The sequence below is a fragment of the Aethalodelphis obliquidens genome, unplaced genomic scaffold (genome assembly GCF_003676395.1).
Source record: "Aethalodelphis obliquidens isolate GAN/ISIS:26980383/991018 unplaced genomic scaffold, ASM367639v1 scaffold1, whole genome shotgun sequence".
In the NCBI taxonomy this organism is placed as follows: domain Eukaryota; kingdom Metazoa; phylum Chordata; class Mammalia; order Artiodactyla; family Delphinidae; genus Aethalodelphis; species Aethalodelphis obliquidens.
In genome coordinates, this window is record NW_020837945.1 from 56079047 (window position 1) to 56097282 (window position 18236).

The following is an 18236-nucleotide window of genomic DNA, read 5'->3' on the forward strand; positions in this document are numbered from 1 at the left end:
CCACTGTGCCTTTTGGGCAGTGGTTTTTAGCCTTTGGAAGATGAATGGCTTCCAAATTTCCCAATGTCCTGGTTGCACCCCAGACCAATAACACCATCCTCTCTGGAAAGATGCTGGCATCAGTATTTTTTATATCTCCCCCAGGTGATTCCAGTCAAGGTTGAGACTCCTGGCTTAGGAAGCATTCCTCAAACTTTAATGTGCTCATGAATCACCTGGGGAGCTTATTAAAATGCAGGTTCTGGGACTTTCCTGGTGGTGCAGTTGTTAAGAATCTGCCTGCCAATGCAGGGGACACGGGTTCGAGCTCTGGTCCGGGAAGATTCCACATGCCACGGAGCAACTAAGGCCATGTGCCACAACTACTGAGCCTGCACTCTAGAGTCCACATGCCACAATTATGAAGCCTGCGTGCCACAACTACTGAAGGCCGCATGCAGTAACGACGACCCATTGCAGCCAAAAATAAAATAAATAAATAAAAATAAATAAAAATGCAGGTTGTGATCCAGTCTGGGGCAGGGCCTGACTGGAGCAGGGCATTTCCAGTCCAGCTCCCAGGAATCACCCATGCTGGGAGGGGGAGGGGAGCTGAGCAGCACAAGCCCTTGGATATAAGCTCCAGACACCGGCTGATTCTGTGCAGTGACTTGGCTGTCTATCATTAAACCAGTGATCAACATTTGAGTGCCAGACCTTTTAAAATAGAAATCTTGAAAATCCCATTAAACTTAGAGTAAAATCTAAACGTGTGACTGTGGCTTACAAATATTTTAATGTGGTGGTGGGGATTCAGCCCACCTCTCTGAACTCTCCCCGACTCTCCTCTGGCTCAGCTGCTCCAGGGAGCAGGTACTGTTGCTGTTCCTCCCACACCTGACCTCTCCTTTCAAGGTCTTCATTCCTGCGGTGCCTTCTGCTTGGAACACTTTCCCCCTACATAGCCTCATGGCTCCTTCCCTCTTCATTCTGCTCAGATGTCACCACCTTAGCCCTCCCTTGATCACCCATTCTAAAGAAGCCACCTCCCCTCCACCACTCAGTCTCCTGACTCTCTCCCCACATAGTGCTGATCACTGTTTGAAATTGGTCTGCCTATTTGTTTGCTTATTGCTTTTCTCTGCACCTCCACAAGAATATTAGCCATGAGAGAAAAGCTGCTGTCTGTCTGGGCCACCAGTGCTATGATCCCAGACCCTAGAGAACAGCCTGCCCCATAGAGGAATATACACATGCAAAATGAAAATGAATGGTAGGAATATCAGGTGTGTGTGTGTGTGTATATATATATATATATATATATATATAGAGAGAGAGAGAGAGAGAGAGAGAGGGAGAGAGACAGAATTTTCAGTGAATACAAGCTGTTAATTAAGAGATCTTAATCTGGGTTTCTTTGATAGTGGTGATTAATATAGTAGAAGTATGATTGAAACAACTCCATAGTGAGCCTGACCTTCGTTCACATGGGACTTCTAATCCATGTTTTTAGGAAAAAGAAGGTGAATTCACATTTGCATTAAGGAAGAACATTACCCAGTTTATTAAAAAAAAGACTGCAGGCATAGGGGACTTCCCTGGTGGCACAGTGGTTAAGAAGTTGCCTGCCAATGCAGGGCACATATGTTTGAGCCCTGGTCCGGGAAGATCCCACATGCCACGGAGCAACTAAGCCCGTTCACCACAACTACTGAGCCTGTGCTCTAGAGACCATGAGCCACAACTACTGAGCCTGCATGCCACAACTACTGAAGCCTGCGCACCTAGAGCCTGTGCTCCGCAGCAAGAGAAGCCACCACCATGAGAAGCCTGCTCACCAGAATGAAGAGCAGCCCCCACTTGACGCAACTAAAGAAAGCCCATGTGCAGCAACGAAGACCCAACGCAGCCAAAAATAAATAAATACATACATAAATAAATTTATAAAAAATAAAAGCCTGCAGGCATAAACTAAAGCAATAGGCTTTTGCTTTTTTTAGGCCTTTTGTCTTGGTGAAAACCATAGTCCTGGGAAGTGATTGCTGAGCCTGGTTTCTTGGTGTGAAAGCTTTGACACTCAGACCAATTGAATACTCAGGAAACAGTCACTTTGGCAGATTACAGGTAATAAGCTAGGAAGACATGTCTGTGATTAGATTGGAAGGTACAAATTATTCAGTGGTTTTTATGCTTTGATTTCTAGTTGATCTTCTCTCAATTACTCTTAATTAAGTGCTCATTTGTACTTAATGTACTTGAGTTTGTGCTCTTAACGCTGTGGTTTTGCAGATAGCCCCTATGTATTTTTATAGTTAGTTTGAAGTGGTTAACAGATGACATATTCACATTGTAACAAAATTCAATCTGTACAAAAAGATAAACAATGAAAATCAACCTCCCTTTCATCCCTGGCCTTTGTTAAAAATGGTTAAAGAAGACAATTTAGCTGATAACAAACACTTTAACACTTCACGAAGCAGGCAGTCTCTGTTCCTAAGAGAATTGCAAGCTGGGGTGGAAGGTAGGAAGATTTATAGGAAAAGAATAAGGAGCAAGGAAGTAAGTCAGAGTTGGTTTGGTGTTTGGGGATTGGCTGATTGGATATACCACGTTTCTGGTCAAGCAGAGCATTTACACGGACACACATATCACCTAAGTGTTGGTTTGCTAACATGGTACCCTGGGCAGGAGTGGTGCTATCTTGGGCCTAGAAATTTATTTCCACACCTTAACCCCCAATTCTTCCTCAGGAGACCATCACTGTTGTCAGTTTCTTGTGTACCCTTACAAAAATGTTCTATGCAGCATCTGTGCGTCAGTTTATTAATCTGCAAAATGGGGTAATAATAGTGCCTATCTTATCAGGTTCATACGAGAATTAAATGCATTAATGCATGTAAAAGCACTTACAAGGGTATATACCATGAATTTTATGAGTTTTTAAAATTGTTATGTGTATACTAGTATGAAGTATAGCAGTGCTGTCCAAATAGAAATATAAAGTGATCCACATATGTAATTTTAATTTTCCAGTAGCAACATTGGAAAAATAAAAAGAAACAAATGGAAAGGTTTTAGTAATATATATTATTTACCTGAATATATCCCAAGTAATATTTCAACATGGAATCAATGTGAATATATTTTAATGTGATAATCTATAATCTTTTTTGGTATTAATTATTTGAAATTTCATGTGCATTTCATGCTTAAAGAACACCTCATCTGGCACGAACCCCAATTCAAGTGCCCACAGGCTGCACGTGGCCAGCAGCTACTATATTGGACAGAGCAGGTCTGTACATATTAATCTATAAACTTAACTTTTTTACTCTATTCAAATAATAGCATTTCTTTTTCGCTTGGATATTGTAAAATATTAATATTTTGGATGAATTTGGAGAGAAGTAAATAGTATTTAAACTAACGTGGTTTTAGAATTTCAAATGCCTACAACAAACATTGATTTCTAAAACGCTTAATGTGACTGAAACCACAAGGGCTTCTCATTATTATTTATTTATTTATTTTTAAAATTTATGTATTTATTTATGGCTGTGTTGGGTCTTCGTGGCTGCGCATGGCTTTCTCTAGTCGCAGCACGTGGGGTTACTCTTCATTGCGGTGGCTTCTCTTGTCGGGAGCACGAGCTCTAGGCGCGCAGGCTTCAGTAGTTGTGGCATGTGGGCTCAGTAGTTGTGGCTCGCAGCTCAAGAGCGCAGGCTCAGTAGTTGTGGTGCACGGGCTTAGTTGCTCCACGGCATGTGGGATCTTCCCGAACAGGGACTCGAACCTGTGTCCCCTGCATTGGTCGGCGGATTCTTAACCACTGCACCACCAGGGAAACCCCCATTATTTTTACAGAGAAGAGTAGATTTCTCGCTGCCGATCTGCTGCAGGGACTGGTCTGCCTGGCCTGCCCCCTGCTGGTTCTGCACCAGCCGTGCTCAGGGCTGCCTAGTTCCTCCTGAGGGAACCTTGTCTCCCGTGAGCCTTCTCAACTCCGTGGAAGCTGCTTCCTCCTGCTGACTTCCAACACGCACACACACTCCCTCCTTGCTTAGTGAGTAATGCAACAATCACTTTCGAGTAAAAAATGTACACCTTCTGGTGTTCAGCTATTGATTTAAATTACTTTATTACAATGTAAAATAGTACAGACATAAAATTGTTAACTCCTTATGTTGGCAGTTCATATACAACATCACATACAAAATAAAAACAATAACTAAAAAGAAAGAAATTATGTAATTACTAAAAATGTACAAAGGGGTATGTAATAAAAAGCAATTCTCCCTCTTACACTTTGTCTCAGCCTTGCAGTTCCCCTTCCTAAAGGGGAAATATGTATATATATATATATATATATATATATATATATATATCTCCAGAGATATATAGGTTTTTTAGTCTTAGTTTATTTTTACTCAGATTTGCTGCGTTCTTTTTCAAATAAGAATTCGCATTACTAACTTAGTAGAGTAGATGATGTTTTGTTGAAGTCCCATTTGCGCAGTGCCTGCACCTGACTCCCATGGCCCAGGGCCAGGTTCTTTTGAGTTCAGCATGGCCAGTGCCATGGTGACGTGCAATGACACACTTCACCCACTGCTGCCCCCTATTCGAACTACCATGAAACTTTCATTCTTGCAGCGTTTATGGTGGGCATTTGATCTTCACTCGGCAGGAATGCAATATAGACACGCTGTCAGTCTCTTCTTTTCATATTAGCCCGAGACAGAGTAGTACTACTTGTGGCCAACTCAATCAAAAACACACATGTTCATGTAGGCTTTTGAAGCTTTGGGCAGAACTCAGTCAATAAAAAAAAAAAAATCCAGAAAATGTTTCTTTTTTCTTTTTTTTTTGGCCACACTGCTTGGCTTGTGGGATCTCAGTTCCCCGACCAGGGAATGAACCTGGGCCATGGCAGTGAAAGCATCATATCCTAACCACTAGACCACCAGGGAACTTCCAGAAAATGTTTCTGTCAATCTTTAAGATTGTCATCAAAATGAAAATAGGAAATTTTTAAAAAGTATTATAGAGGACCTATGGGCCCAAGAATATCTTAGGTTGAGAAACACAAACCTTATTAGTTCTGTATATATACTCTTCAGCTGGAGTAAGATTTATGTGACAACCCTCAACTGCTCCCAGACTAAGCCAGGTCCCCCATTTACTTGTATATATACAGAAAGTTTCTCCTTTAATACAATCAGAGTTATTAATTATATGGGCATGTGTTTAATACTGTCTTTCCCATTACATTGCAAGCTCTAGTTTATCCACCACTGTGTCTCCAGTGCCTACCACAATGTTTTTCATATAAAAGGCATTTAACAAATAGTTTTGAGTGATTAAGTAAAGCAGGTATAAGTCAAGAGACCAGGGTTCAAGTCCTATCTTTACCTCCGTCTGTGTAAATTTGACCAGTAATTTAATGTCCTTAGGTCTCAATCTCCATATTTCATGAAGTAAGACAAGTAGAATTCCCAAACTTGGCATCGCCTGGAAAGACTTTTAAATAATACAGAATGTGTAGTTCCACCTATAGCCACTCTGATTTATTAGCTCTTGGGCAAGGCTAGATAACCTATTTTAAAAGCTCTGGAGGTTACAGTGTGCAGCCAGGGTTGGAAATCCTGAATTAGTTCTAATACCCTATAGTTCTTTGTATATATTAGTCCTTGGCTTGAATTCAGCATATTGTGATTGAGGACCTAATATATGCTAAATATTTCTAGCACTGGGACTAGTATATTAGGAATATTTAGATTTCCTGACATTGAGGACTTGTTGGCTGAGAGATACTTAGGTGATTTAACAGCATTTTGAACATGTTGGTAGCACAGGATGGGAAAAAGGCAGACAAAAAGCATTCTCCTCAATCTGAGGTTTAGGGAAAGATTGCAAGAGGAGATGAAACTTGAGTTGGTCATTGAAGGTTGGGTAAGAATTAACCAAGAGGGAAAGGTACATAACCAGAAAGGACAGAATGTGCAAAAGTCCAGGAACATGAGAAAATCTAGTTCACTAGACTCCTATAAATGATTCCCAAAGTTGTAGCACAGCCAGAGTTGGTAGAGTTTAGGAGAATTCTCTGGAGAAGAAGCTATTGTTCTGCCTCAGTGGCTGAGAGCAAGAGTTTTTTTTGTTAATGTAATATTTATTTATTTATTTATGGCTGTGTTGGGTCTTTGTTGCTGCACGCGGACTTTCTCTAGTTGCAGCAAGTAGGGGCTACTCTTGGTTGTGGTGCGCGGGCTTCTCATTGTGGTGGCTTCTCTTGTTGCAGAGCATGGTTTCTAGGCTTGTGAGCTTCAGTAGTTATGGCACGTGGGCTCAGTAGTTGTGGCTTGCGGGCTCTAGAGTGCAGACTCAGTAGTTGTGGCGCAGGGGTTTTGTTGCCCTGTGGCATGTAGGATTTTCCAGGACCAGGGCTCGAACCCATGTCCCCTGCATTGGCAGGCAGATTCTTAACCACTGTGCCACCAGGGAAGTCCCAGAACAAGAGTTTTTGAATCATAAAAATTTGGTTTAAATCTTGGTTTTGTCACCTTTTTTCTCTCTCTGTGACTCAAGAAAATTAAATTGTTCGCACTCATTTTCCTTATCTGTAAAGTGAGGACAATAATACCTGTCTAGTAAGATTACTATGAAGGTTAAATGAGGCAATACGTGTACAACTCTTAACACAGTGCCTGATAGATTGTAACCAAAAAATATGCCAAAGAGGGGAAGTTCATTGCAGCTTTGCCTTTTGCTTTTTCAATTTTAATGACTACACAGTACTGAATTGTATTTAAAGCTTTTTAAAAATAAATATTGTGGGACTTCCCTGGTTGTGCAGTGGTTAAGAATCCGCCTGCCAAAGCAGGGCACATGGGTTCAATCCCTGGTCCAGGCAGATCCCACATGCCGCGGAGCAACTAAGCCCATGTGCCACAACTACTGAGCCCACGCTCTAGAGCCCATGAGCAACTACTGAGCCTGCGTGCCACAACTACTGAAGCCCGCACGCCTAGAGCCCGTGCTCCGCAACAAGAGAAGCCACCACAATGAGAAGCCTGCACACCACAAGGAAGAGTAGCCCTGCACGCTGCAACTAGGGAAAGCCTGCGTGCAGCAATGAAGACCCAATACAACCAAACATAAATAAATAAAATAAATTTTAAAAATAATAATAAATATTGTAATTGTTGTTTTTTTCACATACAAAAATTCAAATAGTATAAAAGGATGTTCAGGGAAAAGTAAGTTTCCTTCTCAAACCCAGATTTCTATTCTATGATTTGTTCTTCTTAGAGGCAACCAGGATATACCAATTTTTAATGTGTCCTTTAGAGATATTCTGAAACACATTTGAAACAGCAAAATATAAAAAATCAAAATATTCATCAGTATGGGAAATGTCTGTGGAATAGGTACCCTTTGGATACCATATAGCAATTAAAAAAAGTAAATTGCAGAATGATGTGTTCATTGTGATATCTTCCTTTTAAACACACATAATAATGTTACATAGAAATATATATACAAATAAATAAATAAACATATATATAATTTCATGTTTACAATCAATAAATAATGATTAAGAATTAGGTGCTCTTTATTGTGGTATTTCCACAATCTAACTTAACCTTTTAAATATTTATAGCTCAATGATATAACAGCATGTTTAATGAATAAATGTATTTTGTCTGCTAACGTGAGGGGTTGCTACGAAAAGTAATGTACACACTGCGAAAGGATTGCTGACTAGGTCTGTGTAAGTCAATTCTCATAACCTTAGACACCAACACATCATTTGGAATTCTGTAACTGTCTTTGACATAGTGGCTATGTCATAATTACTCTGTAATTTTATTGAATTACGCTTCACTAGTAGAAACAGGTGAATGCTTTAGGTATGGTGAGACATAACTTACTTCCTTAGATATCGTGACTGTAATGTTCATCCCTGATTTATACATAGTTATTTTTCTTATACACTAAATGTACATATTAATTGTAAGATACATTTGGATTTCAGAAATGATCAGATGTGAAAAAAGTCTTAAAATCAAGTATCTATGATATTTAAAAGACATTTCTGTTTACTTTGATAGGGAGAAATGATGAAAGGGTAGCTTGTTATACTATGGCATCTCATAGATTTTTCCATTTACTATGGTTATTGTTTCCCAATGCCATAGTTTTATCTTTTAGTTACTTTTTAGTGGATGAGGGCGTTGTTTGCATTATTTTTCTTTTGCCTTTAACAGGTCAAGAGGCCACAGTTTTCCTTCAGGATTTTTCTTTTTAAAAACATAAAAACCTGGGACTTCCCTGGTGGTCCAGTGGTAAAGAATCCGCCTTCCAGTGCAGGGGACGTGGGTTCGATCCCTGGTCGGGGAACTAAGATCCCACATGCTACGGGGCAACTAAGCCTGTGTGCCACAACTACAGAGCCCTTGCGCCACAGCTAGAGAGAGAAAACCCACACACCACAACTAGAGAGAAGACCATGCTGCAGTGAAAGATCCTGCATGCTGCAACTAAGACCCGACGCAGCCAAAAAACTAAAAAGAATAAATAAATATTTTTAAAAATAAATAAAATAAAATAAAAACCTATGTATGTTCACTATACTACAGATTTAATATATATACCACACTACATGACACACTCAGGAGGTCAGGGATCATACAACTTTTCCAAACACATTAACGTTTCACCAGCAAAATATAGTTATTTATAATATTTACATAATAAATAAAGACTATATTTAGTTTCATATAGGTTCTGGGCAGGTCTTACTGCCAAATGAATTTGTGTCAAATCTAGGAAATATATTTTATTGCATTGCGGATATGGGATTATATGACCATAATATATATACATATATGTGTTTGCATACATACATACACACACACACATACACACACACCTATATGCAGTTCTTATATCAATCCAAGAATGTTAGATTTAGTAGCTTCATTATTTAATAAACAATTATATTTAACTCCATCTTCATTCATATACTTTGCTTGGCTGTGTGAAGGACATTCTTTTTTCCCTGTCAAGGTACAGGGTAGGAACCTCTGTAATTTGAAGAAATAATTATGTTTTCTTTTTCTTGGCAATTTTACTATGTCAGTAGGGAATGGAAACAACCATTAGGAACATTCCAAAAGCATAGGCTTTGTATATAGAGTCAAATTTGAACTTCAGCTCCACCATTAGTTGGCACAATAATGAAATACCAACAGGAGCTCATGTAAGTCAAACTTGGATTCATGTAGATCACAAATAGTTAGAGGTTGGTTAGTGGTTAACTTTGGGGAGAAGGAAAGAAGTAGTGACTGTAAGGGCAAAGGGAGGCTGTTAGATGCTAATATTTTATTTATTTATTTTTCGCCACACCGCATGGCCTGTGGGATCTTAATTCCCCGACTGGGGATTGAACCCAGACCCAGGCCACTACAGTGAAAGTGCCGAGCCCTCACCACCGGACTGCCAGGGAATTCCCGATATTTTATTTCTTGATTTTGGTAGTTGTTACATGAGTATGTTCATTTTGTGATAATTCATCAGGCTGTACAATTATGATGCCTACATCTTTCCGCATGTACTACTTCTGTAAATATATTTAATGTTTGTTAGTTAAAAAAAAAAGTGGATTCTCAAAAGTAGTGACAGACTAACTTCTATAATCCACAAATCCAATGGGGAAAATATTTTATAAAATCCATGCATAAAATCAAAAACATTGAATAATATCACAGCTATTATTAAAATTAGATAGAAAATACAAAAAATTTAGTGATTATCAACAAGATGATATACAACTAGGTAGTACTTAGTAAATGCTGTTTAGGGGTCAATTTGCAGACAGAATAAAACCCTTTGATTAGGAGATTTTTCCTGCTACCTCTGAAGTTCTGAGGTGTAACTCACCAATCCTTCAGAGTGAATATCATAAAATAATAGAACAGTGTAAATGGCTTAGTATTTTTATTACATAAGTATTTTTAAAATAACTCAGAAGAAAGTTTGCAAGCATTGTATTTTTTCTACTCTGAAGACTAGTGTTTTGTGAAACACAATTTGGGAAATGTTGGCTTAGATTTTAATTTTATGGGCAATGGGAAGCTATTTCATATTTTAAGAATGGGAATGACAGCCTCACTTCCACTAATGGAGGATGAGAAGGCTAGACTAGAAGTAGAGAAATAACAGGCATGGGACTGTTTCAGCAGTTAAGGCAAGAGATGATGAGAACCTTAATTCTATTGATTAGCAGGGTCAATTGAGAAGAGAGAATTGATGCAAGAAATTTCAAGGTGGTAAAGAGGACAGGCTTGGTGGCTGTGGTGGATACTGTGATCCAGGCCCAGATGCCTCATGAGTGATGTTCAGTTGCTCCAGTTGCTGGGGGTGCCATTGGCAAACAACCTTCAGCTGCCAGCCCCTTCAGGGATGATCTCAACTACAGAGAGACCTTGACCACATGCAGTGACTGATGAGGAACAGCCCCAGCTTCATGTACATACAACCTAGGCAGTCAGACAGTGCCCCGTGCACAGAAGGGGCCTACCGCTTGGTTTCATGTTCTGCTGTTCTGCCGTCACCCTCTTGGAAATCTGAATTTTCAAATAGAGTCTTGTATTTTTGTCTTGCACTGGACTCTGCAAATCATGTAGCTGGTATTGATGATGGAGCATAAAGGCCTTGCCACCTAAGCCCATCTCAGGTAACTCTGAAAAGTCGCTTCTAAGCTTCAGAGCTCCCAATGGAGTCAGCTCAGGCAGTTGTTGGGACTGCATTAAAACTGGACTTTGGGCTTACCTGGTGGTGCAGTGGTTGAGAGTCCGCCTGCCGATGCAGGGGACATGGGTTCGTGCCCTGGTCCGGGAAGATCCCACATGCCGCGGAGCCTGCACGTCCGGAGCCTGTGCTCCGCAACGGGAGAGGCCACACCAGTGAGAGGCCCACGTACTGCAAAAAAAACAAAAACAAAAAAAACTTGACTTTATGTCTCCTCTAGCTTAATCCTGCTTGATTCCCCTTTCGTCTACAAGTGCCAAGGGTATTCCTACATAAGCTTCTGACCCACTAACCTCCGTCTCAGAGCCTGCTATCTGGAGAACTCAACCTGCACCCATGACCTTTTGAACGTGGGGGAGAGAGGAGTGAAGGACAACTCTGAGCTGGTTTGCTTGTCCTAGTGGACGATGATGCCATTACTTTAAGGGCGCCCAAAAGGGCGAGAGAAGAGCGCCCAAAAGAGTAGGGGCAGTTTGAAGAGGAAACGTATAATGAGAGGTTGTCATATTAGAGTTTAAGATTTCAGTTTTGTACTTTTAATTTTGATGTGACTGAAGTCTATCCAGGAGGAGATGACCAACTGTGAGATATTAATCTGGAGCTCTGCACAGAGGTTACGGTTGGGGTCATGGGCTGATATTTCAAGGAGTGAATGTCATTGTCCAAGAATAGTATATAGGGAGAAGGCTAAGAGGAGACAGCCACTATGTAAGAGCTGAGCGAAAAGATCCAGCAAAAGGGAGGAGAAAGAACAACCTGGGAGAAAGGAGAACCAGGAGAGCATGCGTGTGGTTGGAAGCCTGATGGAAGTGAGTTGACATGTATGGTATTTGGAGGTAAGAAAGGGGAGACCAGTGATTCAGGCCATTTCATCCTGAAATGTGGTTTATGTAAGGAAGGCAAGAGATTGGGGCAGTTGGTAGAGGTACAAGCTCAAGGAAAAGATTAAAAAAACATTTTTTTAAGATGGAAAACAATAGAGAATATTTACTTTGCTAAAGAAAAGAATTTTAATTTGCACATCTTTCTTGGAAGAGGCATGCTTATATTCTAGAATGAGTGGCATAAAATTAAGTGGTAGCTCGTCTGTTAGTCTTTGAATCAAGCCTTCACCTCTCTTCCCATACACCCTTTAAAGTGGTTGTATTTAATTGTAGCTTTTGCAAAGTGAAAATTTCCTGGAAATCCTTGAAATGGATGGGGCTTTTAAACCATGGAAATGATGAACCCAGTCTCCCCAGTACATCCCGGTTTCAGACTTTTGCAGAGCAGCAAATCACTAGAGGGCGGACTTGTCACACTCCCTTGGAAATGGGATTGATATTGGTGAATTCAGGCAGAGCCAACAGGAGGGCTGAAAGGAGTCAGGAGGGAAGATTTTAATGCTATGCCTGGGTGTTTCGGTCTAGATCAAGGCCAATGAGTTCCCATGAATCACCTCTTGGTTTTGGCTATCATAGTAGGACATTATTGACAAGCCAGGGGATAATAAGGATACCCTCTTCCTTTTTGCCTTCAAAAATTATTTTATTTGCCTGTATTGTTTTCATTTGGTCTGATCCATTTCCCCTGTAGTTTCTTCAACAAGTGTTTATTGAGCACTATCATGATTGCTCAGGCATACCAGATGCTGGTGACACAACAGTGAACAAAACAGACAAAAGTCTTTGCCATCATGGAGCATATATTCTAGTATGAGGTGACCAAAAGGAAACAAAATAAGTTAATTTATATAGTATATTACAGGCTGTTATATGCTGTGGAGAAAAATAAAGCAGGGAAAAAAGATCAGAGAGAGGGTAGAGGGAGTTGCAATACAGTTTGTCCTACATAAGGATGCCTGAGAGGCATAAGTAGGGGCTGAAATGCAGCCAATCTTCCGGGGAGAAGGGTGCCTTTTCCTGACTAATCATGGTGGGGCTTCAGGAGGCTGCAGGGGGTTACCAAAATATCTGTCTTTAAATGGGGCACTCCTTGCAATGTCCTTTTGGCAATATTGAATTCCTGAACTTTTGAACCCTTCACCTAAGTTTTACAAATCCTATACTATAACTCTAAGTCTTTTTTGTTGATGAGAAAGAAATCTGGTATTACAGAATTAAAATCTTACTCAAGTCCACAACATTCCATCAGTTGTAGTCACCTTATCTACATAGCCTGGCATGCTGTCATAGAATAGGAAGTGGCTTTGATGGCATTTCTTCTTCATAGAGTCAGGCTGAGCGTTCTTCTATACCTGGCACTGTTGATATTTTTGCACTGATTATACGAAGATTAAATCCAGTATCTTTTGGGGACTCCAAGTGAAGCTGAATAGTCTGTCATTTACAGGGCTATCATAATTTTTCATTAAAAATAAACATAACTTTTGCCCTTTTCAAGCACAGCATATATGTCCTATCTTCCAGTGTTGCTTAGTAAGCTGATGTCTTGGCGGTGTAAGCTAACTTCTTAAGTATTTTAAGTTGGATGCCAATTAGCCCTCCCTATCTAAAAAACATTTCAACATTTTTTTCCCAAGACAAGTCAGTCTTGATTTGTCTGCCACTCTCTTGGTACAGCTGGCACATATTAGGTGTATTAAATTGCAGTTACTTTTTTAAAAAGTTAAGATTAAGGTTTGAGAACTTCTAGCCTACTTAGAGGTATCAGTTATGGAGTATGCCATGTAAAAAGAGGGCAGCATTTTCACTGCACTTCTTTTCCCTGGTATCATTAATAACGTTTTCTTTCTACTTATTTTTTTTTAATTTTTAAAAATTTATTTATTTATTTTGGGCTGCATTGGGTCTTTGTTGCTGCACACGGGCTTTCTCTAGCTGTGGCGAGAGGGGCTACTCTTGGTTGTGGTGCGCGGCCTTCTCATTGCAGTGGCTTCTCTTGTTGCTCTAGGCGCACAGGCTTCAGTAGTTGTGGCTTGTGGGCTCTAGAGTGCAGGCTCAGTAGTTGTGGTGCACGGGGTTAGTTGCTCTGCAGCATGTGGGATCTTTCCGGACCAGGGCTTGAACCCGTGTCCCCTGCATTGGCAGGCAGATTCTTAACCACTGCGCCACCAGGGAAGCCCCTCTTTCTGCTTTTTATTTTCCTTGCAATTTGTTATTTTGCTTGGGTCGACTGATTTTGCCCTATAAGTCTTTGTACTCTCTCTTTTTTTTTTATACAGCAGGTTCTTCTTAGTCATCCATTTTATACACATCAGTGTATACATGTCAATCCCAATCTCCCAATTCATCACACCACCACCTCCACCCCCCGCCACTTTCCCCCCTTGTCCATATGTTTGTTCTCTACATCTGTGTCTCAATTTCTGCCCTGCAAACCGGTTCATCTGTACCATTTTTCTAGGTTCCACATAGATGCGTTAATATACGATATTTGTTTTTCTCTTTCTGACTTACTTCACTCTGTATGTGTAAGTCTTTGTACTCTCTCTTAATGAGAGTGAGACCTTGTGGTTAGTCTCAGAATGGTAGAAAAATCCAACTGAGAGTTGGTAGAGGAAAAGACAGAGAGGGACACTGGCCTGTGTGGATGAAGATCATTCTGACCCCTTTGGATAGAAAGAAAGTTAAATGCTAATTAGAATTATCGAGGCTCGTTGTCTTTTCCTGTTTGTCCTGTTTCTTCCATCTCTGTCCCTCTCCAGCACCTTGCCAAGCATCCCCCATGACCCTTTTCTTGGGCTAAAGCCAGTCGACCAGTCACTGCAAGAGTCCTTTCCAGTGAAAGCACCAACCTGTTGTCTTGAGTCTATCTTCATTTACCTTTAGATTTTTCTCCCCTTTATTCATCTTCATTACATTCTCTTTGTGTCTATTGGCGAAGGAATGCAGTTCTTCCTCAAATATAGTCTAACTGCAGCACAATTAAATTGGAAACAAAAAGGAGAAGCTGACTATGCTGAAAGTATTCTATATGCATTCTGAATTCCTTTAAACTTCAGGCACATATGCCTACATTTATGACAATGTGGATATATCAGAAAAGGAGGAGAAAGTTCTATCCTTTCTTTCCTGAAAAATGGCATCACACATGACCATGAGAAACTGAATATACAATGGACAACGGCTGGACCATGTATACAGATAGAACTCTGACTCACAACCTGCAGCAACCTGTGCAGGAAAGCAACCCCCTTATCTATAATAAACAGCCCAGGAAGCCAGCCTGCTATAAATGGTGGGGACCCATTTGGAATTCCAGAGTTGATATGAAGATTATTTTAAGCTGAAGACATATGAGATTCAACAGATTCAGAGAGAAGGCTTCTTGGAGCTTCCTTTATCTGACAAAAAGCAGCAACTTCTAGGAAATGAGGCTACCTGTTTGGGACACTAAGAAGTGAAATCCCTGGGAAAGTGAGGAGAGTGAAGAGGAAGATATTGTGGCGACTGACGATGAAATGGACAAAATGCCCAGCACAGTCTGACCCCTAATACAAGGGAAAGGCAATGCACAGAAACCATAAACCCAGCCAGCAGGGCAACCCCCAATTCATGTAATGTTCATGATGAGAGAATATACTCCTGCTGAGCTTATTGACATAGCCACCAAGTTCCAGGGAAAGGCCAGGGAAGGTATCCAGGCCTGGTTAGTGCAGCAGTGGGTTATGGGGTGTGATGGCATTTCTCTGACTGGGCGGGAGGGAGAGAAAATGAGCCCCTCTGGCAGTTCCTGCATGGTTCTAGGGTGTGGGGGGATTTCGAGGAACTCACTCCCTTGTAGACTGGACTATTCTAGCTGCAGGGAGCCTTGGCCCCATGAAGAGGCTCTCCCTGGGCATGTGAGGCCCTGGAAATCCATAGAGGAGGTGCAACAAATTCTTAGGGAGTTGGGAGTGAGACAGGCCTTCTACACCCTGTCTTTGAAGGCTCTGATCCAGTCACATTCACTGCAGGAGTGAAAGCCAGAAAATCAGTTGCTCACCTGGGGGAAACTGACAACAGCTGGGAACGAGTATGAGCTACAGGGAAGGCCCAAGAGAGAGGGAACTTGAAAAGCCAAAATGCTATCCCAATCCTCTATACAGAATCTGGTAAAAGTAACCTGGGAACAAATGTAGTTTGACCTCATTGCTACCAGGACCCCACCTGAAAAAAATAGACCAGCAACCCAATGATGCATTAGTTGGCCTGTGGAAAGCCTTAAAACCTGAAGAGCAGTTCAGAGCTGCTCCACCTGCCCCTACCATTCCTGATGCCCCACCTGCTCCAGCAGAGGCCTCAGGGATACAGTCCTACTCGGAGTGGGTGCTTGCACAGCCCAGGCATAGGATGCAGGCCAAGACAGCCTCCAGGGAGGGCTGTTCGAGGTGACTGGAGGCTTCATGTTGAACTCACTATTCACTGATCCCCGGAAACAAGCAAAAGGGGATGGCTCTGTTGATGTCGGAACCAAATGTATTCCAATACATGGTCACTCCCAGAAGTTTTCTGGACCCCTCAGTGCCATTGAATGGTTATGGAGGATCAACTGTTATGGTCAGAAAGGTCCCTTTGACACTGAAAATTGGGCGTTCTCCCCTATGAGAACACTAGGTTTTTATCTCTTCAATACCAGAGAGTATACTGGGCATTGATATCCTAACAATATCAAACTCTGCAAACCTCTGTCAGTGAATTCTGCTTTCAGTGAGTATCAAACCAGCACTGAGGGGAAACACCAACTGAGAACCAGTAAGGTACCACCCCCTGTGAAGAGTGGTAACTGTCAAACAATATAAATTGCCCGGGGGCCATAAGGAAATAGGAGAAACTATGGAAGAACTGCACTGAGTGGGCATTGTACATCCTGCCCACAGTGCTTTCAACAGCTCAGAGTTGCTGGAAAAAAGCTAGATGGCTCATGGCGGATGACCATGAACTACAGAGAACTGAACAAGGTAGTGGCCCCATCCACGTGGCTATGCTCAACATTGCCACCATCTTAGATGCCTTGGCCCTGGTCCTAGGAGTGTATCCTACTGTACTGGACTTAGCAAATGTTCTTTTTAGTATACCCCTTGTCACTGAGTCACAAGATCAATTTGCCTTCACAGGGGAGGAACAATGGACTTTTCAAGTGCTTCCCCAAGGCTATCTGCCCAGCCCCACCATATGTCATGGGATGGCAGCCTGAGATGTATCTCTGTTCTCCTTCCGCACGTTAGTAAAATGGGCTCATTGTGTTAATGATAAACTGTTAACATGTGAAGGCTTGCCTCTGCTGCAGGACACTCTGCAGACTTTGTTGGAACATCTATGAGTGAGGGGGATGGACAGTGAACCCACAGAAAATTCAAGGCCCAGGCACTGCTGTAAAGTTTTTGGGAGTCTTTTGGTTGAGTAAGATCCGAGTTGTCCTAGAAACTGTGATTGATAAAGTACTAGCCTATCCAACCCCCCAAAACATGAAAGAGGTACAAGCCTATGTAGGGATTTGGGGGGCTTTGGAGCACTTTTATTCCTCACCCAGCACAGTGCCTCCATCCCCTATACCACCTGGTAAGGAAAGAGCACATGTAGGACTGGGGATCAGAGCATCAAGTCACCTTTGAGAAGCCAAAAATACCAGTGAAGCAGACTAAAGCTCTGGGCATCTCGCAAGCAGGGCACCATCTGGGTAGATGTGTCTGTGACTCTGGAAGGGATGGGCTGGGCATTGTGGCAGAGACAACAGAAGGAGAGAGCACCCCTAGGGTTTTGGTCCCAGCTCTGGAAGGGGCAGATACCCCAAATACCCCATAGAGCAACAGCTCCTAGCAGTGTACGCAGCATTCCTCCAGGTAGAGCCTCTCATGAAGGAATTTCCTTCCTGAAGAAGTTCATATCATGGTAAGTTCTTATCATGGTAAGAACTTCCTTTCCTGTGAAGGGGTGGTGGGTTGAGAATACATTCCATCCACCCACCTCTGCCATGGCTTATACTCCCAGGTTAACTGAGTGGCCTACTTGCAGCAGAGGAGCACCATGTCCACCAGCCACGGTTTCTAGAAACGTGGGTGCTACTAGGCCCTGTGGAGTATGTTGATCCTCCAAACATAGATCCCCCTGTTCTTGCGGAGGCCCGTGCAGCCTGTAGAGAGGGAGTGGGGGAATTCCCGCTGACACCCGCTATACAGATGGTCTATTGGGGGCAACCCATCCACAGGGACTGCAGTTGCTATTCAGCCCAACACTGACACCATCTGGATGGAAACAGGAACAAACCACAGCAGCCAGTGGGCTCAACTCAGTGGTTTGGCTGAAGCTCACTCTTGAGCCCTGGCCGTTAATTCTTTGCATTGACAGTTGGACTGTTCTAAAGGGATTCACTAAATGACTTGGGCAATGGAAAGCCAAGAGGTGACTGATCCTGAATAAGCCATTATGGGGTCAGGATATGGGGAAAGACATTTAGGTTTGCCTGCCAGAGCCTGAGGTAGTCTCACTGCCTTCTGTGTCCCAGCTGATAAGGCACTGACATGA